This window comes from Ursus americanus, chromosome 17 (genome assembly GCF_024610735.1).
Source record: "Ursus americanus isolate L20-20 chromosome 17, mUrsAme1.1.p, whole genome shotgun sequence".
Classification (NCBI taxonomy): domain Eukaryota; kingdom Metazoa; phylum Chordata; class Mammalia; order Carnivora; family Ursidae; genus Ursus; species Ursus americanus.
In genome coordinates, this window is record NC_142143.1 from 48,263,467 (window position 1) to 48,291,141 (window position 27,675).

The following is a 27,675-nucleotide window of genomic DNA, read 5'->3' on the forward strand; positions in this document are numbered from 1 at the left end:
GCAGGGGCGGGATGGGGGGATGATTGGGGGAGCTGGAGAAGAGCGTGCGCGCCGGGCAACCAAACTTGAGGGTCCGCGGTGCCCGGACCTAACCCGCCGGCTGGGCCGCGTCAGCTGTGGCACCTGCGGAACCTCTAGCACCTCCGGAGAGAGAAACGTGAGGGAAGGCCATGTCTAGTGAGCCTAAAGAGCCTGGAAAAGCAAGCCCTCCCCAACACCCTAAAACGAAAACCCAGATGCTCTTCAGGACAATCGACCACCACTCAAAGCACAGAACAGCGAATCTCCAGTCGGGAGACCCGTTTACTACCCATGACTGCTTTTGTCCTCCGTTTCCTTAAGGAGTTGAATTTACAACATCAAAGGCTCTTATTCAAGGTACGGTTCTCTAGGCCCCATTCCACACGCACTGTATCGAGATCCAGGCAGGGACCCAGGATTCTGTCTTTTTAATGCACGTCGCAGGTTATTCGTTTGATGCTCAGCCAGTTTGGGGAACTGCTGGATTACATGACATTCAAAGTCTTTCTCGTCTTTTCCTCTGTGAGTACACACTGGACTCCCAAGCTTCCTTAAGCTGGACTGTTACGTGCTGTGAGCAAAAAAGCATCTATTTATAGCCAAGAGTATAGAGAGGACTGGGGAAGGGAAGTAGAAGAGAAGCACAGTGGCTTAAAAGAGTTATTGTGGAGCCATGGTTCCCACACGTGGTGGGGATACTATTTGAAAGCCTTGTTACTCTTTGAGGAACACCATAAAGTATATTACTACCTTACTATTTTTATACTGTTTATTCTGAAATTACTCTATTAGTAATAAACCCAGAATAACTAAGCACTTTGCTAAATCCCAAACCATTTTACGATAGATTCTAATATACATAAAAAAACAGCCAGCACGAAAGGTTTAAGAAAAATCTATGGGAGAAAATACTAAAATTGATTTTTTCCCTTTGGGTACAAGTAGCTCCTTTTGTTGCTTTTAGAAAACCTATGTTGCCGCTCACAGAACACCAGTGTTTCCAAGCATCTTCTATGGAAGCCTCAGTTCCTTCCTTAACACTCACAATGGCTACTGTTTCCACCACAACACTGAATCGGCTCCCTCACACTACTGGTCTCTTTGTTGCTAAATCCAGTGGATACCTTCTTGCCTCTGTCTTATCTCACCTCTCAACAATATTTGACCCTGGTAACTATTTTCTTCTTGTAACACTGTGTTGCCTGGGCTTTCGTGACTTGTGTTCTCGGGTTTTCCTCCTACCTCTCTAGCCATGGATAGTTTCTTTGGGCTCCTCTACTGCCCTTTTAAGCACTAGCATTCCCCAGGGTTCCATCCTGAGCACCTTCTCACTCTGTATTCCTCCCCTCAATCTGTCTTTCACCTACTCAGTCATCTACATGCTAATGACTCCTAACCTGATCTGCGTACTGGTGCCCACAATTGCTTATTAGACACCACTCCTGGATGGCCCATGGCTACTTCAGATGCAGCGTGTCTAAACTGAAAGATATCTGCTGCCCAAGTCCAGGTCACGTATGTATGTCTACATAGGATATTCTTGATACCAACATGGTGCTTTGGGCACAAGACTCCAGAAGTTAAGCTGCTATTTATGTAACTCAGCTGCATTCTTCTAAGTACTATAGGTGAGGATTCAGGATGGTGAGAACTTTGCTTCTTTACCTGTTGTTTCTTCACTTAAAAAAAAATATATATGGTAACAATTCTATGTTCCTGAATACCATTTTTACCTTTTTTACACAGTAAGCAACAGTACTCAAATCTGGCTCAAAATCGTGTGGGATGTTTCTAAAAATGAGATTCCTGGATCTACCTTGAAAGTACATTTCCACAAACACAAAACAACACAGACATGAGGTTATCTGCTGTGTAGTGAATTTTATAGTGGCGAATGATTGGAAACAGCAGAAATATGTTTAAGTAAGAGACTTATTGAATAGACTATGGCATATCCACACAAGGGAATATTCTTCAGTAATTTTAAAAAACAAGAAAGAAAGAGGAAAATTTCTATGAACTGATAGGGAGTGGTTCCCAAGATATACTAAATAAGAAAAAGCAAAAACAGAAAGAGTGCATATAGTTTTATTTATGTGTACGTGGGTATGCTTGTTTGGGGAAAAGTAAGGAGGGAAGGAAGAAAGGAAGAAGGAAGGAAAAGAAACACAGGAGAGATAAACCCAGAAATTAATGAAAATAATTACCTCAGGTACGATGGAAACAAGATAGAGGAGACAAGGATTGGAATAAGATAAGATCTCTGAGTTTAACTTTTTATAATGGTTTTGACTTCTGAACCATGCGAATGTTTCATATATTCAAAAATAAATAAACCAAAAGCAAGCCTAAAATTGAACACAAACAGAAACAAATCAAAGTGTCTCTCAAATGTATAACATAACCTTTCAGGGAAAATAATTACTTCCAGTTACTTTTGAATACTTCAAATAAAATTTTTTTTAAAAGATTTATTTATTTGACAGAGAAAGACAGCCAGTGAGAGAGGGAACATAAGCAGGGGGAGTGGGAGAGAAAGAAGCTGGCTCCCAGTGGAGGAGCCTGATATGGGGCTCGATCCCAGAACGCCAGGATCACGCCCTGAGCCAAAGGCAGACGCTTAACAACTGAGCCACCCAGGTGCCCCTCAAATAAATATTGTAAGTTACTTGGACTATATGCCTTTAGTAAGGTATATGCTGGGGACAAAAGGTCTACAAAGTAATCTTAAACTTCAACACACACTATGGTGTGTTAGTTTTAATAATGTAAGTTTAAATAATGTTATTAAAATTTTGAAATTACGTGTTGTAGGATAAAGCAAATAAATAAATGTCTTTATGTTTCATCAAATGAAGGTTTTTAATGTACATGAAAAGAAATACAAACAAAATAAGAAAAACTCCTATAATATTAAACTAATATTAACTAATTCAAGAAACATCAATATGATCTTGTGATTTCTTAAAATATATTTTCTAGTTCTGTCTACTGAGAGGGGCTGGAAATAATGTCACCCCAGTAACTCTGATCACATCTACCACCCTGATCTTGGTTTTGGAATTCCATTTCTCATTCAAAGAAGTGGAGGCTTCTTAAGGAACGGCCGTTTCTACCTCCAAAACAAGGAAAATACGAGGTAGATCTGGGGCTTCTTATACCAGATGACGAGGAAGCCCTCAACAACCAATGGGGTTATGAGGAAAGAATTCAGGAGCCAGCTTGAAGGGACTTCCACTGGCCAAATTTAGGGAAATTTGAGTATCAAAAAGAACAATGACTGCACTTGATTGTAACACACCGAGTACATAGAAAATGATGTGGGGACACCTGGGTAGCTCAGTCAGTTAGGAGGTTAAACATCCGACTCTTGGTTTTGGCTCAGGTCTTGATCTCCAGGTCCAGAGAGCTAGCAGAGCACTGGCTCCCCGTGCTCAGCAGGGAATCTGCTTCCCCTCTCCCTCTGTCCCTCCCTCCCACCACCACACTCTCTGTCTCTCTATGAAATAAATAAATCTTTTTTTTTTTTTTAAGGGATGTGTCCCTTGTGATACTCACTAAAAACAAAAACAAAACCTTCTTAAGGAAGAAAGAAAGGGGAGAAAAAGAAAGGAAGAAAAGAATGCCAGGTAAGAAATTTAAAAAGAAATTCTAAACATATAGAACACCGTTTTACCATCCCTGATGTCATAACAGATTCAAGCAAGGACCACTAAAGGATACTAAAACGATTAAGTGAAAAGTCAATGAGAAACCATGGCTCAATAGTCTGTGGCTATACTTGATTACAAATGGCAAAGGGAAAAATGTACTTTTACAATGAAGATATTTGTCAGTGATCCCTTAATCAGGTTGTCAAACTTAGTGTCATTAATGAGACAAACTGATGTTCTGTGTCTCGTGGTATAATGTACATAAAATCAGCTATGAAGGATTCTTGCCGAAAACATTTAACCTGATTTTAATTAAGGCTCTACACCAGCATTATCCAATAAAAATATAATGTGAACTACATATCTAATTTAAAAATTTCTAGTAGCCACATTAAAAAAAGAAACAGGTACCATTAATTTTAATGATGCATTTTATTTAATCTAATTTATCCAAAATATTATTACTTCCATATGGTAATCAACATAAAAATCACTAATGAAATATTTAACTCTCTTGTTTTCATGCTAAATCTTTGAAATCTGGTGTGTATTTTACCCTGATTGCACGTCTTAACTTGGACTAGCCACATTTCAAGTGTCCAGTAGCTACACGTGCGTACCTGACTACCATATTGGATAGCACATTTCCAGATCTAATTTCCAACTTGCCTAAAATCCAAGAAACTGAGGTACAGACTAATACCACGAGGAAACAGAAAGATTGAGAACAGAAGTCAGAAAACTATTTTGTAAAGGGCCAGATAGTAAATATTTTAGGTTTTGCAGGCCATATGGTCTTTATCACATAATTCTCCTACCACCTCCTCCTCCTCCCTTTCCTTCTTTCTCCTCTTTCTCTTTTTTACAACCCTTTAAAAATATAAAAACTATTCTTAGCTCTAGTGCTGCACAAAAACAGGCCATACATAATATGTTCAACTTGACCTGGCATGGGTGACATTCTATAAGACAGCTGACCTGGATTTTCCAGGAAGTCAGTGTCATGGGGGAAAAGGTAGGAAAGAACAAGAGGGATTCCAGGATTGACATGAGGCCAGTAGCTGAAGTCAAGAGCATAAGGAAAAGGTACAAGATGAGGCTGGAGAACTGGGCTGGAGCCAGAACACGCTTTGAGAGGCCACGGTAAGGGTATCGAGAAGCCACAGAAGGTTTTTAGAAGGCTTAACCATTTTCTCTTGAAACCAAGGCATCTCATATTAATCAAGCTCTCACTTCAGTGTCCCCTTGAAATAGATCCTAGGAAATGCTTGTTAAATAAATCAATCTAAATTTCAGTATCTCATTCATACTGCTTCTCATGTGGAAGTTTTTCTTCCCATGTTATATGTAACGTGTCTTCTGGTTATTTTGGAAATATATTTGTTTTAGAATGCCTGGATGGTGTCAAGGCAGGTAATGTGAAGTTATCATTAGTAAAACCTAAACATTTTATCGGGAGAGCAGAGAGGTAATAAGGTTTAGTGACCTGTTTAATTAATGTGATGAAGGAAAGCATGTAATTAACGTGAAGTCATGATAATGATGGTTTCACAGTTATACGAAAGCACTTCAGATTAATTTGTCCTGATGAGTGTTTTGAATTAGCATTTTGTCTCTTTTGTTTGTTAAAGTAATGTCTGAAGGGGAATGGTAGAATCAAAATAAGAAATGAGTTAAATAATAGGATAACTGGAAAGATTGGTGATTATATACAGAGCAGAAATTATAATAAAAATGTGTTTGATTTCATTCAGTCAACAACAGATAGGCATGTATGTGGCACGTAGTACTATTGTCACCTGATACCTAGTTCCCCTCTCATTCTAAGCACACAGTAGGACTGTACTTCCCTGCCAATCTGAAGTGAGTCATGGCCATCTGACTTGCTTTGGCCAATGAAATAAGAGCAGCATGTCACTTCAAGGTAGCGGTATTTAACTGTGGGTGCTCGGCTCTCTATCCTTCATTATTCCTCACCTTGGTGATTGTGGGAGTGTGAGGCACAACAATGAGCCATCATATAATGGACAACTGCCCTGGAGAGTTCTGTAGGTCTGCAGTAAACTTTGAGTAAATGAGAATAAGTCTTGGTTGTGTTGATCCACTAAGATTATGGAGTTGTTTGTCTTGTCAGCAGAACCTAGCCTGTCCTTCCTGACATGAGGTTGGTCACATACTGGATGGTTGTGCTGGGGGGTACAGTGAGGGACATAAGGAAACAAACAAACAAAAAAGTTCCTGCAAATTAATTAAGGTATGTAGTTTGGGAGTTAATGGGCCAAGGGGCTGGAAAACTGCACTGGGGGCATGATTCAGTGGAGTGTTGAACGCTGAAACACTGAGACAGCATTGTGCAGTAGGAAAATGGATTCAAGGAAGTGAAAAGCCCTACCCACAAAGAGCTGATACCTAGTTCCATAATTCTCCAACCAGGAATCCAGACTCTTAGTGGTTAAGTAGTGATATACCAAAAAGGGACAAAAAGACTGAAGATTCAGGTCTTTCAGGAATGTCTAGTTGATTCATATTGTTATTTAATATGTAAGATATGTCTTTATATATATGTATTAAAATGATATATAGGGGGGTGCCTGAGTGGCACAGCCAGTTAAGTGGCCAACTCTTGATTTAGGCTCAGGTCATGATCTCAGGGTCGTGGGATCAAGTCCTGTATCTGGCTCTGCACTCAGTGGGAGGTCTGCTTGAGTTTCTCCCTCTCCCTCTGCCCCTTCCCTGGCTCGTAAGCTCACTCACTCTCTCTCTCTCTTAAGTAAATAAATCTTTTTAAAAAATGATACATAGAATGAAAAAATGACATAGATTTTTAAGGTAAAAGATAATTTTCCCTCTGAGAAGACAGGCTGGTAATACCGCAAGATCCCAAACCTTCATGCCCTCTTCTTTGCCACATGGGTGCCTCGGTGGAAATATTGATGCAATTAATTGCCATTGATGTTAAGCCCTTCTGTCTAAATGTTACAAAGTAATGGCCCCAGTTACCTCAATTACGATTCAATTTAGTCTGCATTATTAGGTAAGCTTTTACTCAAGCTAAAATATTTGTAGGGCTAAATCTGTGCCCTTATGTTTCTATTCCAGTATATAAGTTCATAAGTTATAGGAGAATATGTTGATTTTAAAAATTATTGCTTTGTTAAATATAGTTTCTAGAGACTCCTTTCCTAACAAATATGCCACGATCGAGGTAAGCACCAAAGCAAAAGTGTATCAACTCTGCTACCACAGCGGTATCATACTGCAGATCGATCCCTCACTGGCCATCTTGGTCTTTGTTAGGCGTTTTATGAAAATTGTTGATCTCATTCTGTATAATAAGTGAAAAAAAAAGCAGCAAACGTTTGGAAAGTACTAGTGAGAAGAGCAAATGGTTACAATTCATTTATTCAGTCAATACATATTTGAAGACAGTTACTGTTCGGGCACAGAAGGAGAACAGGGAACAGAACAAGTCCTTGCATATTCTAGTGGAAGGAGATAGTTAAAGAGCAAGTAAATGTAAATATCAAGTGGTGATGAGTTTGAGGGGCTAAGATAAAAGCGATCAAGGGGAGAGAGGGTGACCGGACTGGAGGTTTGTTATTTCAGATAATAGTGATTGATGGAAATAGAGGCAGAGATATTATTAAACTGACATTGATGAGATAGTGTGTTATATTGGCTCTGGGATGAATTATTGAACAGAGGAAAGGCACACCGAGGAACAAGTGAAAAATGTAGCGCTTATGCAATCCATAATCAGCAGCAGATGAAGAAGACTGACTTCACGGAATGGAAATTTATTTGAGTGTTCCACAGGGTCAGCCTGGTTGCAGAAGTCAACCTGCCCTCAGATTAGCAGGTGTGTTTTCCTAGGCTCATTTTATTTTATTTAGTTTTTTAAAAAGATTTTATTTATTTATTTATTTATTTATTTATTTATTTATTTGACAGAGATAGAGACAGCCAGCGAGAGAGGGAACACAAGCAGGGGGAGTGGGAGAGGAAGAAGCAGGCTCATAGTGGAAGAGCCTGATGTGGGGCTCGATCCCAGAACGCCGGGATCACGCCCTGAGCCGAAGGCAGACGCTTAACCGCTGAGCCACCCAGGCGCCCCTCCTAGGCTCGTTGTAAAAGGCTGGAAAATCCCCTGCATTTGTGAGAAGATTCTACAAATGATGCATACTTCTGGCCAAAGACAGGGGGAAAGAAATCACCCAGCTCAGGAAGCATTAGAGGAAAATAAGATACAAAGAACTAGATTGGAATGATAAGGAGCGAAAAGGGAAGGAGGGAGTAGCGTGCAGGAAGAGAAGTACACTGCGGATAAAGCAATCATGTGCAGGGCAGTAGAAAGAAGAATCTGAAAATTCTCCTGGAAAAAAAAAAAAGCCGTAATGCTCTAACAACAGCTCATTTTACCCAATGGCTTATTTCATTCAGGGATATAAAATCTGTGAAATTGCCTTTTTAATAGAAGAAAACAGAACTTGGAGAGGGCACAGAGAACGTTTTCACATTGAGAAAAATAGAACATTTATGTATTTTTATCTTCTCCCTTTATTTATGAAGAAAAATGATAGCTAATTTTGGGTTCTTAGGGTGCGTCAACCATGAAGTGCTTTTAGCGAATGAACGCAGTGACTCTTCCCAGCAGCCCTGTGAAGTAGGTACCAATAAAATGTCCGCTTTCCTTATGAGGAACCAGCTATGAGGTTAAATAACTGGGTTAAGGTTGGAAATGGCCCAGCCGGGATTCGAACCCAGGGAGTCTGGCTCCCATGCCTGTGTTCTGCACTGCTACGCATTCAGGCACAGCGCTGTGTTCTCAGCATCTACACACACAGCGAGGGCACAGTGGCTGGGGGCGGCGGCATGGGGACACACATGACTGCAAAATAAAACTCCTTGATGTGTTGCCTTCTCTTATGTGTTTGAGATCTATGAAACATACATTTCTTTGTGCTCCTATGGTAGATTTAAAACAATTATAAAGATAGCCGCATGGTGATGTCATCAATAAGTGATCAATAACTCAAATTGCACGAAGGCTTCTTATTCTTCACATAGCTGCTGATCAACCTGCAAGAACTCCATGCTCAGTGGTTTAAGGTCAATAGTCCACGTGGGAGAAATGAATGTTCTTTACCTCTTCCCTGGCTAGCTCTGTTTGGGGAAGATGATTGTTGGCTGACCCCTTCCCCATAATATTTGACCACTACTTCATATTTTGAGAAAAACCACTTCCTTACAGCTCCCGCACTGCTCTTAAAAATGCTTCACCTGTTCTCTCTTTGTTAAATCGTATCATTGCCAAATGATGGAGGTGAGCCCAGGGTTTAAGCTATGCTGTAGTTCGGGGGGGGGGGGGTTCACCTAAAAAGATGACACTCAGATATCAGAACATCTAATTAATCCCTAAGTTGTGTGTATTCTTCCTCTTCCTTTATTTTTTTTAAATATTTTATTTATTTATTTATTTGAGAGAGAGAGAGAATGAGCAATGGGGAGGGGCAGGGAGAGAGAGAGAAAGAAACAGACCTCCCGCTGAGCAGGGAGCCCAACGCAGGGCTTGATCCCAGGACCCCAGGATCATGACCCAAGCCGAAGCCAGATGCTCAATCGACTGAGCCACCCAGGTGCCCCTCTTCCTCTACCTTTAAAATATCTCTTTGATTGCCCCTTCATTATGACTGTGTCACACTCAGGGCCATTCCTAGGGTGTGTGGAGCCATGTGCAAATACTTTTTGCAGGGGCCCTGTCTAGATAAACAATTTAAGCCACCCTAAATAGCATAGCAGTGTCATTCTGGCGGTCCAATCTCACGTTCACACAATCCTAAATACAAAAACAAAACTAAACACCCTGCAGAGCTCAGCAGTGTGTTTGGCTTGCCAGGTCACCCTCCCAGAATGAGGACCTAGCCACAGAACCCCAGGATGACCGCATAAGCATGAAGCATGGAGCAACTGGGGAAATCTGGTCAAGTCCACTCATTGGACAGGAGGTGGGAGATCATCCCCCCAAAAGAGAAACTGGTACTGACTGGGCCCATATGGGCCCATCCAGATGGATGGCAATCCAATCACAGCGGGTCCCAGGTACCAGAGAAGATCTAAGAAGACTAAAGGAAGTCCGTTCAAAGACTGAGAACCCCTGATGCCTGGGGCCCTCGTCAGGAGCCCTGAGTTACAAGTGTAAAAGCTGCATCAACACCTTCTTCTGTCCTTCCTCACTGAACTCATTCAACTCCCTCTTGGTTGGACTCACATCCTCCACTTTCTCTCCTTTTGTGTTCATTGTCCTCGTAATGCGAACCTATTATTAATATTTCACTGTCTTCTTTTGTGCTGGGTTCCTTCTTATTGATTTTATCAAATATGAAGCCCTCAGTTGTAGTCCTCATTCGGTTATGGTCTAGATCCCAGCCCCTCTCACCGACTCAAAACATCAGTCCAGCCATCCTCCCCTCTCTCCTGTATCATTCATTTTTCTATCTCTGAGGGATTCTTTCCATCATCACGCAAATATGCCACCTTAAAAATCCTTTCTTTGTCCTCACTTCCCCCCCCCCAGCCACCAACCCATTTCGTAGCTCTCCTGCAGCAAAACCACTTGAAAGGAATCCTTGATTCCTCTCCTCCAGTGCTAACTTGTGCTCTGCACAAAGGCATTTGGTAGAGGAGGCATGGGTAGAGGCTGAAATCTAGTTCATTCTGTTTGCATAATGCTTGACACGGGACTTTGTCATTTTTGAGAAACAACATTGCATGTCTTCCTGGACTTTGTTAGCCCACTTCAGTCAGACTTCCCCATCATTCCCCTAAAACTCCTCTGGTTCAAGGTCACCATGTGGCATTTATATGGGTAAATCCAATGGTCGGTATTTGTTTCCTATTGCTGCTATAACGAAGTACTGCAGACTTTGTGGCTTAAAACAGCACAAATGTATTATCACACAGATCCGAGGTCAGAAATTCAAAACAGGTCAGTGGGACTGCCTTCCTTCTGGATGTTCTAGGGGACACATCATTCCAACCTCTACTTCCACTGTCCCATCTCCTTCTCTGCCTCTGACCCCAAACCTCTTGCCTCTCCCTCCTAAGGATGCTTGTGATTACGTTGATCCCACCCAGACAATCCAGAATACTCTCCCCATGTCCAGATCGTTAACATGATCACATCTGCCAAATCCCTTTTGCCATGGAAGGTCACATAATCACAGGTTCTGGGGACTAGGCTTAACAGTGTTAAGGGGCCCCTAGCCAGCTAGTTCTCTGCCGTCCTCTCACGTGACCTGTCAGCTGTATTTGACGCACTTGATCTCTCCTGCCTTGATACATTTGGGGCCCCTGGTTTCTGGGACACCACAGTCTCTTAATGGTCTCCCCCTCTTGTGGCTGCTGCTGCTGAGTAGTCTCCCTTTGTGGTCTCCCCTATTCCCCCTGACCACGTAGTCTGTGGTTTTCTTCTCTCTACACTCTCTTCATTTGGTCTCACGTCTTTAAACAGCATCTGATATGCCACGATTCTTACATTTGTATTACTGTTTGTTCCTCTCTTTTGAACTACAAACTTGTATTTCCAGCTGCCTGCTCAACACTGCTATTTAGATCACAAATAGACATTTAACACTTAATATGGCCAAATATGAATTCCTGACATTTCCCCCTCAAATCTGCTCCACCTAGAGTCTTCCCCATCACAATGGACGGCAACTTCATCCTCTTGGTTGCTCTAGCCAAACTCTTTGGCTTCATCCCTGACTTCTCTCTGTCTCCTATATCACATCACCAATCCATCAGCAAATTCCACTGACCCTCCCTTCAAAATGTGCCCAGAATCCAACAAATCTCACCATCCCCCCGCTTTCCCGCTAGTATCATCTTTGCCTTCCTTTTTGTGCTAGCTTATCGCAATAGCTTCCTAACTGCTCTCCCACTTCCAGCGCTCTCCCTATAGAGCATTTTTTAATGTAAGAATTATCGTGATCCTTTTAAAACAGGTCTTAGTATATTACTCCTTTGCTCAAGACCCAGCAATGACTCCACATCACACTCATGGTAAAGGCAAAAGCCTGTAAGTTTCTCCATGCTCTGCCCTGCCATCAATCTCAATGACTCTATCTCCTCTTATTCTCCCTTTGTTCATTCTGCTTCAGCTACACTGGCCTCTTTCTTGTTCCTTGAACACATCAGTCTCAGGGCCCTTGCACGACCTGTTCCCTCTGTCTGGAATTGTCTTGCCCAGGGATCTGTGTGGCTAGCTCCCTCACCATTTTGAGTCTTTGCTCATATGTCATTTTCTCAGTGAGACCTTCCCCGTTCACTCTGCCAAAGGCCTTGGTGGGAATGTGGATTGCTACAACCGTTTGAAAGTAATTGCATAGTGTCTTTTAAAATATATTAACACATCCTTTAATACAGTGATGCCATTTTGGCAAATCTCTCCCATAGAAATAGAAAGGATAGAGGCATCCTGTATAAATTTATAGGGATATTTATTGTACATTTTTCTTAGACCAAAAAGAAGCTAGCAGCAATCTGATTGCTAATCAATAGAAAAGTGGTTGAATTAATTGTGGTCAATCATATTAAAGAGCATTATGCAGCTATTAAAAAGAATGAAGTTAGATGGATATTTACTAAACCAAAGGATGGCGATGCTGGGTAATTAACTGAAAGCAGCACATTGCAGTGTGATATGTAAAGTATTATTGCATTTAAAAAAAACCAAAAAACAGGGGCGCCTGGGTGGCACAGCGGTTAAGCATCTGCCTTCGGCTCAGGGCGTGATCCCGGCGTTATGGGATCGAGCCCCACATCAGGCTCCTCCGCTATGAGCCTGCTTCTTCCTCTCCCACTCCCCCTGCTTGTGTTCCCTCTCTCGCTGGCTGTCTCTATCTCTGTCAAATAAATAAAATCTTAAAAAAAAAATTCACATAATTGTCTTAAGGCCATGGGAAAAGTGTCACTGGATAAACCCTAAACTGTTAATATCAGTTTCCTGCAGGATACGGGAATAGAGGAGGAAAATAATTGACTTTTTCCTGGAATACCTTTATATTGTTTCATTCACTAAAATGTGCACATAATGGTCCAGTAATTACAATTATTTTTTTAAGTTTAAACTACAAACAACTCAATAATAGCTTGCCTCCTACAACCTCGCCGTCCGTTTTCATTCACTTAAGCACCTGCTGATCACGAGCTATAGGGTGGGTAAAGCATGGTGATGGTTGAGGCAGTGGGGAGACAGGGTAAGCTTATTTTCCATCCAATATTTGCATTTTTTAGAAGTTAAATGACTTGCCCCATTTAAAAATCAGAATATTTTCTATTAAAATGTCAGGCTTCTGAATTTAGACTATCTGGCAATACAGGGCCTGCATTCCCTCGTAGACAGAATGCACTTAAACCACATAGTTTGGGCCCCCTTTACATGAGGCCCGTTGTCTCGAACTGGTCACAGTCTTCGCTGTCCCCTATTAATTGCATGTGGCCCCTCTCACTTGTTTACCTCCTGTGTGCATGTGAGTCTGTAACTCCTGACCCCAAACGAGGGCAGGGTTGTGTGGATGCAGAGGAAGCAATGAGTTAAGAGCTGTTTCGGGGACAGACGTGAGAGGGCTTGGTGACCAGTTTGCATGTGGGAAGGGGGTAGGGACAAGGAGGTTTGGAGGGATAATGACATCACTATCTAAGACATGGAACACAAAAAGAGAACCCAGTTTGTGGGAGGCTAATGGAAAAGATAAGGGTTCCATTTTGGACAGTTTGAGATGTCTGTGGAACATCCGGAAAAGATATCTGGGTAAAAGTTGAACATATGGCTCCTAGGGAAGTGGTCAAAACAAAAGAGAAAGATTTGGGGGTTGAAGAGGTAGTTTTACTAGTGCCTAAAACAATGATAGTTGATGAAACTGTGCAGGGGTGGTCGGAGTGTGAACTCTGAAGAACATTCCTTTTAGATTAGAGGAAGGGACAAGCAAAGGAGGCAGAGAGTGAACATCCAGAGACGGAGGAGACCATCCAGGGTGAAAATCATCATACAAGCCAAGGACCTAAGAAAGTTGCCCTGGAGAAAAAGTTAGTAGCTAAACGTCACTGAGCGTCATACCTAGTCCTTCAGAACCTAATCTTAGACACAGATGGGAGTCTTGGGCTCCGGTCCAAGCTTGGTGTTGGACCTCACACATATCTTTAAAAAAAATCTGGGCCTCAGCTACCACATCTGTAAGTAAGGAAGTTGGGCCAGGTGATGGATCCCTAGTCTTTGAAGGACTAACATTCTAGGGTTCTTAGGCGCCTCCTTCTGCAGCTGGTTATCACTACTACCCGTGCAACCCGAAGCCATGCGGCTGTGTGTGTGTGCATTTCAGTTGCTTCTGTATACAGAATGATAACTGAGGCTAGATTTTGTCAGTTCTGCCTACATGAAAAGAGGAAGCAAGCAACTGATCTCTCTTTAGAAAGAATTTAGAAAGAATTTAAAGAAGGCTCTACTGGGGCACCTGGGTGGCTCAATCAGTTAAGCTTCTGCCTTCAGCTCAGGTCATGATCTTGGGGTCCTGGGATCGAGCCCCTGCTCAGGGGGGAATCTGCTTCTCCCTCTCTCTCTGCCCCCTGCTCTTGCTCTCTCTCTGTCTTTCTCTCTCTCTCAAGTAAATAAATAAAATCCTAAAAAAAAAAAAAAAGAGGCCTCTACTGATAACTTCCCTAATTCCATAGATCAATTATAACATACTCATGAATTCTCTTACCCTGAAGTTACTTCCAAAAGTAAATTCATCGGAATATGAGAACAGTGATTTATAGAGGAACCAGTTGTTCTGTCTAAACTGGATCAATCACTTCTTACAGGGGACAGGGGTTCCCTTCTGGTTTCTAATGTTTTATTTACATTACAAGTTCCTTCATGGTGAAGTCTTTTCTCCTACCTAGGAGGCCCTCCATCAATGTGTATTGAAACAAACGTGCCGCAACTTATTCAATGTTTATATTTATCAGTTGGACTTAGAATGGATGTCTCTGCTTAATTAGAGAAAGGTACATTTAAGAAGCATAATTTCGGGAGGTCTCCAAAAAGAAAATGAACCTTGGGGAAAGGAAGCGTCATAGGAAACATATGTGGAAAATGGCAGATTCTGGAATAAGAGAATTGGTTGTCATGCGAGGTGAAAGATGCCAAGATCAAGGAGGGGGGTGAACACAAGGTACAGCTGTCACCGGGTGCAGTTACACAATGGTTGCTCAGTCCGCGCCCACATACAGAGATGTCGTACATCTTCCTTCAACCGTTACCATCTGTTGCACTGGTTGCAAAGGCAGTCACGTCCCTTGCAGGAGGGGATGGAGAGGAAGGATCTGTCACCCTGATTGCTCCAGGTTCCGTTACGGTTTTCTCCTGCAGGGCAGACTCGAGCACTGGCTGAGCTAACACGTTAATCACTTGTGTGATAAGCACCCACGGTTGATTTCTGTGAGCTCACCGTACACCTCCCCATGAAGTTCCTTCCAACAGGTTCCTGAGAAGGACCAAAGCCACCTCTCGAACGTGAGGTTCGTGTGCGATGGCACTTGTTAGCGTTGCCAGGTCTAATACAGGACACCCAGATCATTCCACTTTCCAGATAAGCAAGGAGAATTTTCTAGTGTATGTATTCCCAGAGTTTCCTACTTCTTGTTTGTGTTTTTGCCTAACCCTGCACTTTGTATTCCGCGACATTTCTGTGTTGGAGGTTTCTGAGGGATTCCAGCATCCCCTCCGGGGCGCTTTTGTACCTCTGCTGCCCTCTAATGGTCACAGTTGGTCACTGGCACCAGAAAGGCTGGGTGGCTGGAGTTTAAAGAATTCTGAGGGAACCGGGATGAAGCGCTTGCATTCAGCAAGCATTCACAGAGCATGATCTTACTTTGTCCCAGGCACTGTGCTGAGCTAGCTGGCAACTCCACACCCTCAAGGAAGCCCCGGACTAAAAGACAGGAGAAATTTGTACAGAAAGCATACTGGGTCCAAGGTCAGAAGTCTCAGAAAAAGATGTTCTGCTCTAAAATCCGTCACTGACAAGCTAGGCACTTAGATTTGGGGGGCTTCTGTTTTCTCATTAAAATAGAGGACAGACAGGGGTGCCTGGGTGGCTCAGCCATTAAGCGAATGCCTTCGGCCCAGGTCATGATCCCAGGGTCCTAGGATCCAGCCCCGCATCGGGCTCCCTGCTCGGCAGGAAGCCTGCTTCTCCCTCTCCCACTCCCCCTGCTTGTGTTTCCTCTCTCGCTGTCTCTCTCTGTCAAATAAATAAATAAAATCTTTTTTAAAAAAATAGAAGACAGAGGAAGGAAATAATGACTATTTGAAAAGTGCAGCAGAATTCCTCTGGAGATAACAGCTTTGGGGAAACCCTTGGCCGTGCAAAGCCAGGACCCAGAGTCTAGCAAGGATGAGAAAAATTAAACAGGAGTAAATAAAACTGATAAAACTGATGTAGATAAAAGGGAAAAGGGTGTTGTCCTTAGAGGACTTCTTTGGATGATCACTGATTTGGGAAAGGGGTTGGAGACAAGGGACTGGGGTTCTAAAAGATAGGGCGGAGAGGAGCCAGATGAAGACACCTCTTGTAAATGAGAGCATGTCTAGCAGTATGGCCGCTGGCCAGGCCAAGGAGTCTGGCCCATAGGATCAGTAGGAATAAGGGACAGTCTGATATCTGAGTCTAAAGTTCCTTAATTTGCTTAGTAAACCTACTTTTATAAAGCAAGTTATGGACAACAGTGCTGGGTTCATAGGTCCTAGAAATAAACGTCTGGGACTATATAGCCATATTAGAGTGACGGGATTGAGAGAGAGCCAGAACATGAAGGGGAGGCAAGGAAGTGCCAATCAGAAGGGATTAAGGAAAGAACGGAGGGTTAGTGGTTCTAGATGACAAGAGGCTATGTCATCCTCCTAGAAATACCTAGAAATGGTTGGGTGTTCACTGTATTTCCTAAAGTTACACAACATAGGCACCTGAGATGTTTTACATGTACAGGAGGACCACAGAAGGCTGAAGAATTTGTGACTCTTAAAGCTCCTGTAAAATGAGGTTGTTGCCGGGGCACCTGGGTGGCTCAGTCCGTTGAGCGTCAGGGTCTTGGTGTCAGCTCAGGTCATGGTGCCAGGGTCGTGGGATCAAGCCAAGCGCTGGGCTCCGTGCTCAGCGTGGAGTCTGCTTGTCCCTCTCCCTCTGCTCCTCCCCACCCACCCCCACCTACTCAATCTCTCTCAAATAAGTAGATAAAGAAAGTATTTTTTAAAAAATGATGTTGTTGCTAATTGTGAGTTCCTGTACTGCTCCAGCAGTCTCTGGTTCTTACACATATTCCAACCAAAGGAGAAATGATACACTAACTAAGCACAGAGAAATGGGCGGCACGTACCGGCTGCTGGGATCATGAAGAGACGTCGTGAGGTGTATCGCACCTGGCCTTCCTCTACCAGCTCCTTGAATGCTGCTTTCCTCCACCCGATCGCCCAGGCTAGAACCCTAGAGGCATCCTCAACTCCTGGCTTTCTCCACCCTACCTACCCCGGCAATTTCTCATAAAGTTGTATAAATTTTATCTCCTAAAAATATGCTTACTGTGTCCACTTCCCTGGACCACCCCAGTCCAGGCCACCATTACGTCTTCCTGAACAGCCTCCTAACAGGTCTTGCTGACTCCCTTCTTGTGCTTCTCTGATCCAGTCTCCACAACACAATCAGAGTCATCGTAGAATGAACCGCATCAATGGCTTCTCATTGCTCATAGCATGACATGATTAAAGGTTCTTTCTGAGCTAGCCTGTGCCAGCTAACTACTGAGGTCGCTCAGGTCACCCCTGAGTTTATCTTCTTTCCCACCACTGCCCTCTTTCATCCTAAGCTTTAGCCACACTGAATTTTATGCAGTTCACCCATATGTGGTGCTCTCTCTCGCTTCACATCTTTGTACAAGTTCAGCCTCGTCGAGGGAGGCTTCCCTGCCCCTCCTAGAAGAGTTTCTCATTCTGTGTAGTCACTCCTCCTAGAGATAATAATGGTAATGATAAGAATTATAGTGCCCACTGCAAGCCAGACAGATCAAGGTGACCGGTAGGAACACACCATTAATTTTGCAGCTGAGATGAATAAAGAAATAAAGCTTTAGATTTTAGGTCTTTGGGATAAACTATAAACATTTGAAATGAACTAATGAACTACTAATATCCCTATCTCAAGATATTAACCTAAAAAATATGGAAGAAACTTTCATAGAAATTCAGTGATCTGAACTCTTAATATGCAAAATTAAATGCCACGTTCAATTTTGTTGTTTGCCCAAACGTGAATTTTGACATTATCCATAAAACCAGAAAGCTGCAGAGCGTATAGCGCTCTGAGGCTCGTACGACGCGGCAGAATTTCAGTTTCCATTAAGGAAACAATAAATGACTTTAAAAATTAAACACAAAGCTAAATTTTTCATAAAGAATTGATTTACTAAGTTCCTGCACGGTTTCTTCCGAAAATGTAAAGAAAGTGACCCCTAGTGGAATTCTGATGAAGCATTTCTCTACTGCTTTCTATTTATCTAATTCGCCCACTGTGGAGCTGCTGAAGGTCTGTGTGCCAGGCCTTGCGCTAGGCTCTGGAGACAGACACGACAAAAGTGAAGTGCAGTATGGTTGAGAGGCAACCCTTTCTAGAAAAAGCCGATCAGAGCTGCAGGAGTTAGTGGAAGTAGCGAATTCGGCAAGGGGCGGGGGAGAGATGGTCAGGGGTGGCTGCCTAGAGGAGGGTAGCAACAGGGACAAGCTTTTTGGAACAGAGAAGCTGGAGCAGAGTGGTACCTTCCAGAAATTGTCAGCGCCCTTTGGTTCATGCGCCCTTACAGGAGAATGGAGGAGGTAGAAAAGTAGGCAAGGACCTGGTCTTTATCCTATTGCTGAGTGTCGCTCGTGCTGTCTTTGCTAGATACTAACAGAGTTTTAACAAATCCTGCACGAAGACACATGGAGAACGTTAGTATTAACTAGGCTTTACGTAGGCGTGGGAAACTGTTTAAAAATGGGCTTCTTTAAGTTTGCAGACCTCAGAAAGACCAGGTCGGCTAGAACAGAAGATTATTCAAGTCAGGAAGTAAAGAGAGACGTGGGAAGTGGGTTATACATGAGAGGAGCAGAGACCACACAACACTTGGAAATGCTAGGAGTGTGGCCAAACACAGAGTGTGCGGTTACTACTGCTCTCTGCTGGGAGGCAGCACGTGTAGGTGAGCCCTTACAGAGACCCATCAGGGCTTGAGTCACAGCCACCTTTAAATATCATGGCCGCGAGCCGCAGCAGGGTCACGACGGTGTATCGAGTCGTTGATATGTACCCAGAGCAGGGCTTTATCTGCATGATTTTAACCCCCACAATAAGCCCATAAGCCATGTATTATTGGTCTCATTGTACAGTGGAGGGAGCTGAAACTTGCATGGTTAATGATTTGCCCCAAGTCCATTCAGCTGGTCAGCAGTGCGACTGATCGATGTGGTCCGGTGGGCCTGGCCCCCAGCGCTGCGGGAGTCATCAGAAACGGGAGGGCGACACAGCCATGAGAGCCAATGAATTCATCAAGGGAGGCTTGAGGGGGAAAAGAGAAGAGGGGATTGTGGAAGCATAATCTGAGGGAACGGCAGAGAAGGAGCAAAAGGAGAAGGTAAAGAAAGCAGAAATAGAGAGAGAACCTAAAGGAATTCGAATTCCAGAAGGAAGTAGAATTCAACAACGTCAGACACTGCGGAGAAAGCAAGTGTGATCAAGCCTAAACGTTGATCACAGATTGGCAGTTAGGGGCCCACTGAGGGTCTCAGAGAGAGCAATGTTAGTGGAATGGAGGACAACGGTCTATTAGGGGAGCTGAGGAACAGGCCGGAAGGGGAGGAGGGAGCGAGCCAGTGCGGTCTGCTTTATCCAGGGCCTGGCCGAGGAGAAGAGAAGTGTTTCCCCCTAAATATTGAAGAAGATAGAATTCAGTTTCTGTATGAAGGAGAGGCAAACATAGAAGACAAGAGGTTGAAGGTAAAGCAGAAAGAATGACCGACCGAGTTTGGGAGAAACAGGGGATCCAGAGCATAGAGGAAAACGGGCAAGAAGACAGATGGAGGAAGAGAGGGAAGGAGGGAGGACCCCACCATATGTGGGTCTATCCGTAAGCAGAAGAGGGAAGAAGAGTCAAGTCCAATGCCTGCTTTTTTCCCTCTGAAGTAGAAATCAGGGGCAGTGGCTCAGAGTCAGACGATAAGAAAGGACAGGAGGCTTGAAGAGAAGCCTTCTCATGAACACGGTGACTGGCAGGAGGGGGCTGGCTGGAGCGGCTGCCCTGGTGTTGTAGGCCCAGACCAGCACCACAGTGCTTGCCGCCCGGAGCACAGATAGCAGACCACAGGGAACTAGAGAGGAACTAGATAAATTTGTACAGGGCAGATAGTTTGAGGATCAGATATGGCAGAAAACAAACGAGAATACTACCAGCATTACAAAAAAAAAAAACCAAAAACGGAGCGGGGGGGGGGGCGGCGGGGGGACCTAGGTGGCTCAGTCAGTTAAGGGTCTGCCTTCAGTTCAGGTTATGATCTCAGGTTCCTGGGATGGAGCCCTGCATCAGGCTCCCTGCTCAGCGGGAAGCCTGCTTCTCCCTCTGCCCCTTCCCCTGCTTGTGCTCTCTTTCTCTCAAATAAACAAATAAAATCTTTAAAAACCGAAGAAGAAGGAGGAGGAGGAGGAGAAGAAATGGGGGGGGGGGTGTTGGGATTGAAGCCTGGGGATGGAGAGGGGTGTCGTGATAGACTGACATGAAAGGGGGAAATTGGAAGTGGAGATCTGTGTTGGAGGCCACTTTGGTGGAAGGAAAAGAGTGGGAACAGAAGAATTGGAAGTTGTGATCCAAGGGGAAAATGCTAGCCTTTTAGTGAGAAGGCCTGTGTGCCAGGCACCATGCTAAGCACATCCTACATATTATTTTATTAAACTTTACAGCAAACCTATAAAGTTAACATTACTCTTCGCTGGGGCACCTGGGTGGCTCAGTCGTTAAGTGTCTGCCTTCGGCTCAGGGCGTGATCCCAGAGTCCTGGGATCGAGCCCCACATCGGGCTCCTCCACTGGGAGCCTGCTTCTTCCTCTCCCACTCCCCCTGCTTGTGTTCCCTCTCTCGATGGCTGTCTCTCGCTGTCAAATAAATAAATAAAATCTTTAAAAAAAACAAAAAACCAAAACCAAACAAACAAAAAACATTACTCTTCTCCTTTACAAGTTGATTCATCCCTACAGCATATGCACTAAATCCCAACGCTGAGGGTGAGAGGTGGTGAGGATGGGTGTTGAAAGACAAGGGTGGCCAGAAGGGTGAGATGTCCTCCTAGACTGGATTCGAGGGTCGGAGCGACAGAGCTCGATGTAGATGGGTCTGACATACTAGTAATGCATTACCACCTGGACGGCCAGGAGCAGGGATGAAGATCGGAGTGAAGGGAGTAAACTGGAAGCACAGAGCAAGGGTACGGGAAAAGAGAGGGTGAGGTAGCGTGGTTGTTTGAGCTCTAAGAGTGGTGCCTTTTACGTATGGGGCTGGGCCGGGCTAGCTCTATGATTTGTAGGGCTCCGTACAAAATGAAAATGTGGGGGCTTGGTTTCATCTGAGGCCTCTCTCCTCAGCTTGTAGACAGCCAGCTTATTTCTCTGTCTTTACCAGCTTTTTCCTCTGGGCTGTCTGTGTCCTAACGTCTTCTTCTTATGAGGATGCCAGCCATCTTGGATTAAGGCTCTCCCCAGTGACCTCATTAACCTTCATTACCTCTTTAAAGACCCTCTGTTCAAACACAGTCACATTCTGAGGTACTAAGTGTGAGGTCTTCAACATATGAATTTTAGGGGACACAATTCAGCCCCGTAACAATTGTTCAGAGTTTCAAGTTAGCAACTACAGAGTGCTGAGCCCCAAGCAGGGGTACCTCTGTGCGTGGGCGCCGGGTGACGGCACCACACACATGCCCGTGAAGCCAGCCCTGGGCTGGGAGATGCGTGGTACAGGAGCAGCAGTGTGGAGCTGGAAGGTTCGGACCGCCCCCACCCGGACCTAGAGGGATCAGGTTCATGGCTGAGCATCCTTCCTGGACGGAATTGTAAAGGAAGCAAAGCAGTGCACTTGACGAGAGCCAGGTTTTGTTAAGATAATAGAGAGGGTGAAAATGCCTTTGAGCAGGTGAGAATGAAGAAAAGTCTCTTTGCAAGCAAATGAACATCCCACTGAACAGAGGAGAAATGTCTGGAAGGGAGGTCGGCAGGGAGCAAATAAGCTTTGGAGGGAAGAGAAGTGCACAAAGATGGGAGTATGGGGCGCCTGGGTGGCTCAGTTGTTAAGCGTCTGCCTTCGGCTCAGGGCGTGATCCCAGAGTCCTGGGATCGAGCCCCGCATCAGGCCCCTCCGCTGGGAGCCTGCTTCTTCCTCTCCCACTCCCCCCGCTTGTGTTCCCTCTCTCACTGGCTGACTCTGTGTCTGTCAAGTAAATAAATAAAATATTAAAAAAAAAAAAAAACAAAGATGGGAGTATGAAGAGAATACATACCAAAGGACTTTACATTTCATTACTTTTCATGATGCTGGTTTTAAATTCCCAGAATTTAGAAATTAAATTTAAATTGAATTGAATTATAATTAAACATTCACATTCCTTGATCCAACTGCTGCCGGACCTCATGTACAAACGTGGTACTACTGATCAACCATGGAAAACATTTCATGCTGATCTACCCCCGCTCTCTTGTCTTGTCCATTCCAATCAAGGCAATATTTGCAGAGGATAGATTATGAAGAAGTGTAGCTTCATTATATAGTCTACTCTCCCACCCTGGAAACAAAATCATAATTGTCATCAATCGCTGTAGAGCTCTAACAAATTAAGCTTAGTCCCTTGTATATTCGCTCGAGTCATTATCCTCACTCTTATATTAGTCTCTCCCAGAGGACAACTAAAAAGTCTTGTCTGCATTTATATGGATAGAAATACAAGTGATTAATAAATTTAAAGAGCTTCTTTTTTTTTTTAAGATTTTATTTATTTATTTGACAGAGAGAGAGACAGCCAGCAAGAGAGGGAACACAAGCAGGGGGAGTGGGAGAGGAAGAAGCAGGCTCCCAGTGGAGAAGCCCGATGTGGGGCTCGATCCCAGGACCCTGGGATCACGCCCTGAGCCGAAGGCAGACACTTAACGACTGAGCCACCCAGGCGCCTCTGGTATGCTTACTTTTATCAACCTCCATGAACTTGATCACTGCAGATCTGTCATTGAGAGGTAAGTCCATTCCAAGGAGACCGAAGAATTCTAGTCCCTGAGATGGCAAGGCTAAGATGGATTCTCAAAAACTCACTGAGGTCAGTTCACCTTGGTGGAAGCCAGTCTGGGGTATCAGTCAGTCCTATCGGGTATGACTTTCTTTAAACTCTCACAAGCAATGACATCAAAGAGTATGTCATACCCTGGAGGAGATCACAGTCTTAACTCCAAAAAGAGACACAAATAATATGGTAATGATTACAAACAATAAGAAAAATGTGAAAGTGGATAAATGTCTAAATTAGTGAGAGAGAACAGAGGAGAGGAAGTTTGGGAAGGATTCATGGAGGAAGTCATATTTAGGCTAGATCATAAATGGTATATAAGGATGTACCTAGCTGAAGGTAGGGTGGGGAGAGGAGAGCATTCCAGACAGTTGGACCAGCATATGCTAAGGTATGGAAATGAGAAGGGACATGGTATGCTTTAGGAATCATGACAAATTTAGTGGGACTAGAAGAAAAGATACAAAATCAATGGAAAGGAGCAGGAAGGAGGTTGGGATTTATGCTAGGTAATCTGGAACCAGTTTATGCAAATCACTATCCTATTTAAAGGAGCTTGGATTGTATCTTGTATTCAAAATAGAGAAACATATGTTTGAAAGTGAGATAAAATCAGTCAATTGGATCTATTCGTAAAGACTTTTTATTTTTATTTTTTTAAGATTTTATTTATTTATTTATCAGAGAGAGAGAGAGAGCACAAGCAGGGGGAGTGGCAGGCAGAGGGAGAAGCAGGCTCTCTGCTGAGCAAGGAGCCTGATGTGGGACTCAGTCCCAGAACCCCAGGATCATGACCTGAGCCAAAGGCAAATGCTTAACCCACTGAGCCACCCAGGCGTCCCTCCTGAAGATTTTTAATTACTGGAAAGACATTAAGCTGAAAGAGGATACTCGGTGAAGTCCCTCGTGGTTCTGAAGGTGACTTTCTCCTGTAGAGCACTTCTTATCAACAACTTTGTGGATAAAGTAACTTCATCAAACTGGCCAATAATGCAGTAAAAATGAGCTAAAAGTTTGGATGACTGAATTAAAAATTTGAAGGACTAGCTAATTAAAAAATTCTAAACATTCTAAAAATGTTCCTTGAACATCTAATACGTTTCAGGAAACTTTCTAAGTGCTGGGGATCTAGTGGTGAACATGCCAAAGTCCTTGGCTTTATGGAATTTTTATTCTAGGGAAGAAAATTGATGATAAACAAGCGTAGAATAGAGTGTCATGCACTGACAATGCAAATTGAAGGAAATGGATACATTGTCAGAGGGGAGGGAGAGTAATGGCAGAGAGAAGTTCTGGGGAAAGAGAGTTCCAGGCAGAGGAACAGCAAATGCACAAGTCCTGAGGTGGGAGCAGGGTTGGCATGCAAACAGGCTAGCGTGGCTGCGGCTGACGGACAACGGGGAGAGTGATCAGAAATGGAGTCAGGCGGGGGCTACCTCAAGATGCTGGATCAGTGATTGAAGACGAACAAGACGGCCCTGAACCATAACGTCTATGGGTTTTATTTTGTGAAAATCAAACACACAAGGAAAAGATGAAGGAGATATATGCTATCAACAGGTTACGTGAAAAAGATCTCAAGATCCACAAGCTGTGTGAGAGCTGGTATGAAGTGATGGCTTTCACACACGCGCGTACCCACACTTAGCACCAACTTGGACTAAAGTAACAGAAGTATACCCGAATTAAATAACAGAATAAACTAATATTCTTTTTACATACAGTATTTAAAGTCTTACATTTGATTTGGTATGATAAATTTTAAGAGAGCTATTGATGATTTTAAATGTTTCCCATTATTCAATGACAAGGATGCTGAGAACAATAAAAATACCAACTCTCTCTCTTTTTTTTTTTTTTTTTTTGGCTTCTCATCTCGTCAGTGCTGATCTGTGCTTATTCATGTATTCATGTATTTACGTATATATGTACTTACTCTACACCCAACGTAGGACTACTCGAACTCACAACCCTGAGATCAAGAGTCATATGCTCCCCCGACTGAGCCAGCCAGCTGCCCCCTGAGCTCTGCTAATTGAAGACTCTTAGATCTGAAGTGAGAAATGATCCCATGTGGACACGATGGTTTTACCAACCAGGAGGTCAAGACTGTCATTTTGGGCTCCGTGTACCCCTGAGCCAAGAAGAAAGAGGTAGATTCTTACACCGGGTGCGGGTATTGACTGTAGCTCTCCAGGGAGGAGATGAGACTGGTGAGCACAGGGAGGACAGGAAGGCTTACGACTGGAATCCGGGGACTCTGCCTACTAGCCGTCCCACATCCAGTGATGAAAGCTAGCACGCAGTCATAGTGCTCCTGAAGACTGCTGACGACTCACGCCCTTCAGGGATGGAGGCTTGGTGCCCACCGTCAGGGAGGGGACCCTGCACAACAAACATGCTGGCCAAGGCCCCAGGGAACGTGGAAGGAGAATGACATTGCAGCCTGTGACAAATTACAGAAACAAAGCCTAGAGCAGCCGTGCTGGTTTCCCTTGTGTGGTATGTATTTGTGTACATTCACCAATTACTGATTTTCCCTCTCTCTTCCCCTATAGTATGTAAGAAATGTTGGTGGTGGTTGTCTTTATTCTTAGAAAATTTAGGCAGAAGATAGATTAAAGTCACCTGGAGGAGACAGAGATCAGGACTGATGAGATCCTGTGCCTCCTCTTTTGAGAGAGTGAGAGCATCTTCAATTATTTAAGGGATATTTGTGCGATACCGTGATTTTTACTGGAGGTTTTAATGTAAGGTAGAAGGGTGAGAGTAAGTGCTGGAGAGCCAAAGGGCAGGATTTATCTGTTCTTGCCCTTCCTTGATTTCCTTGGTAGGTTAGAGAAAACTGCATCTCCTGGATGCCCCCGACAGCTAGCGCCTCACTATGGACCATAGAAGAACGGGAGAAGCCTTTTCTTTCTCTGCTTCTTACTGGGCCCCTGGCACTAACATAGGAGCTGCACAGGCGGTGGTCTGATCCACGTTCCTGCTTTCCTCTGTGGCGGCCCCGTTCCAGAAGCATCAGCAGCAAGCTCTCTGCAGCCTCCACAGAACAGCAGTCATGGGCTCTTAATTACACCTTTTCTCTTTTTTCTCCTGCATCCGTAACTGTGAGAATGGCTTCCTGTATTTACTAGTCTCTGGATAACCTCACATTTTCCCTTTTTTTTTTTTTTTTTTTTCTCTTCTAGCCTTTCCAACCCTTTGATCACCAATTCCCAATATTAAATTCCATCTGTTTGAAATAACTAGTAGGGGTTCTATCTCTCCATAAGGACAAACACTGATACAGATGAACCCATGGCTTAACCTATGCAAAGAAAAACACAGAATAGACGAGGAGGAAAGGATGGTCATTGACAGGCCAGGAAAAACTGGAGAGATCAGATGATAGGATGTCTTTATCAAGTCCAGGACGACAGCCTACGGTTTCTGATGTGTAGCAGCTTCAGGTAAGAATGGGGCCCAGAGTGTGCCTTGGAGATAGTGGCCGAAGTAGAGCGGAGGTGTAGTTTCACTGGATTGATGAGATCATTTAACTATGATGCTGGGTCGCTGCTTGGTTCATTCAAATGGCCATTGACACAAGGACCAATGATGCTGGGATATGAGATAGGGAGAGAGATGAGGACATGTCAGACCATGCCTTCTAAAATATGGTAATAATTTTTTATTAGAGAAATACCTTTTATTTATTTATGTATTTATTTCATTTATTTATTTGATTTATTTCAGAGAGAGAGAGTGTGTGAGTGGAGGGAGGGGCAGAGAGAGAGAAGGAGAGAAATCCGAAAGTGGACCCCCTGCCGAGGACCGAGCCAGACGTGGCCCGATCCCAGGACCCTGAGATCATGACCTGATCAGGAGCTGGATGCTTCTCTGGATGAGCCCCCCAGGCGCCCCTAGAGAAATACCTTTTAACAGCCAAGACAGGATACCAGTAATCACACGAATTATTTCCCCCTCTTCAAACTGCTAGACAAATGCATAATGAAAATGTCAGAGATTGCCCTGCGTCCTGTCTCAAGCAACAGCCTTAGAGCTGCTGGCAGTGACTTAATATAAACATGCATACTTGGCTTTCTGAGCATACTGGAATCTTACATTCTCCTCCGGGGTACATACAATAAAAATAATAAAGGTCACAGATTAATATTTGCTCTCGGCTAAAGTCAACACAGCTCTTGAAGAAAAAAAATCCTGAAAAAAAAAAAAACACCCCATGCTACAAACGTAAAATAAAAAGAAATATCACAAGATCCGATGTTTAATGGTCCAGCAAGTGCACTATAATTAGCCGATACGCTTTCAGAATGACATGAAATTATCATTAGTGAATAACGGGATTAAGAAGAAGAGCACCAGAAGTTACGCATGCTTCTCCCAAATGTACTGTCAGAATGACTTCGTTTTACAGTATATTTCTGTACTAGATGCCTTAACATCTCTCTCTTTTTTTTTTTTTTTGAGAGAGAGATAAAGAGAGAGAGCGTGTGTGCACATGCATGAGAAGGGGGGAGGGACAGAGGGCGAGGAAGAGAGAAAATCTCAAGCAGGCTCCATGCCCAGCACAGAGCCTGATGCAGGGCTCCCATTCACTACCCTGAGATCAAGACC

At 43.8% G+C, this 27,675-nt stretch overlaps 1 long non-coding RNA gene across 4 annotated transcripts; it reads left to right on the forward strand.

Annotated features, from left to right (window-relative positions):
• LOC123787159 (uncharacterized) lies at positions 1-27,215 on the forward strand. Of its 4 annotated transcripts, XR_015727197.1 has the most exons (6): positions 1-378; positions 3,556-3,650; positions 22,789-23,011; positions 25,011-25,560; positions 26,250-26,510; positions 26,794-27,215. It is a non-coding gene; the product is annotated as an uncharacterized LOC123787159 (long non-coding RNA). The 4 variants fall into 4 exon arrangements; XR_015727195.1 differs by having other exon boundaries at positions 26,250-27,215; XR_015727196.1 differs by having other exon boundaries at positions 22,789-22,953; positions 26,250-27,215.
• Positions 27,216-27,675: the final 460 nt, after the last annotated feature.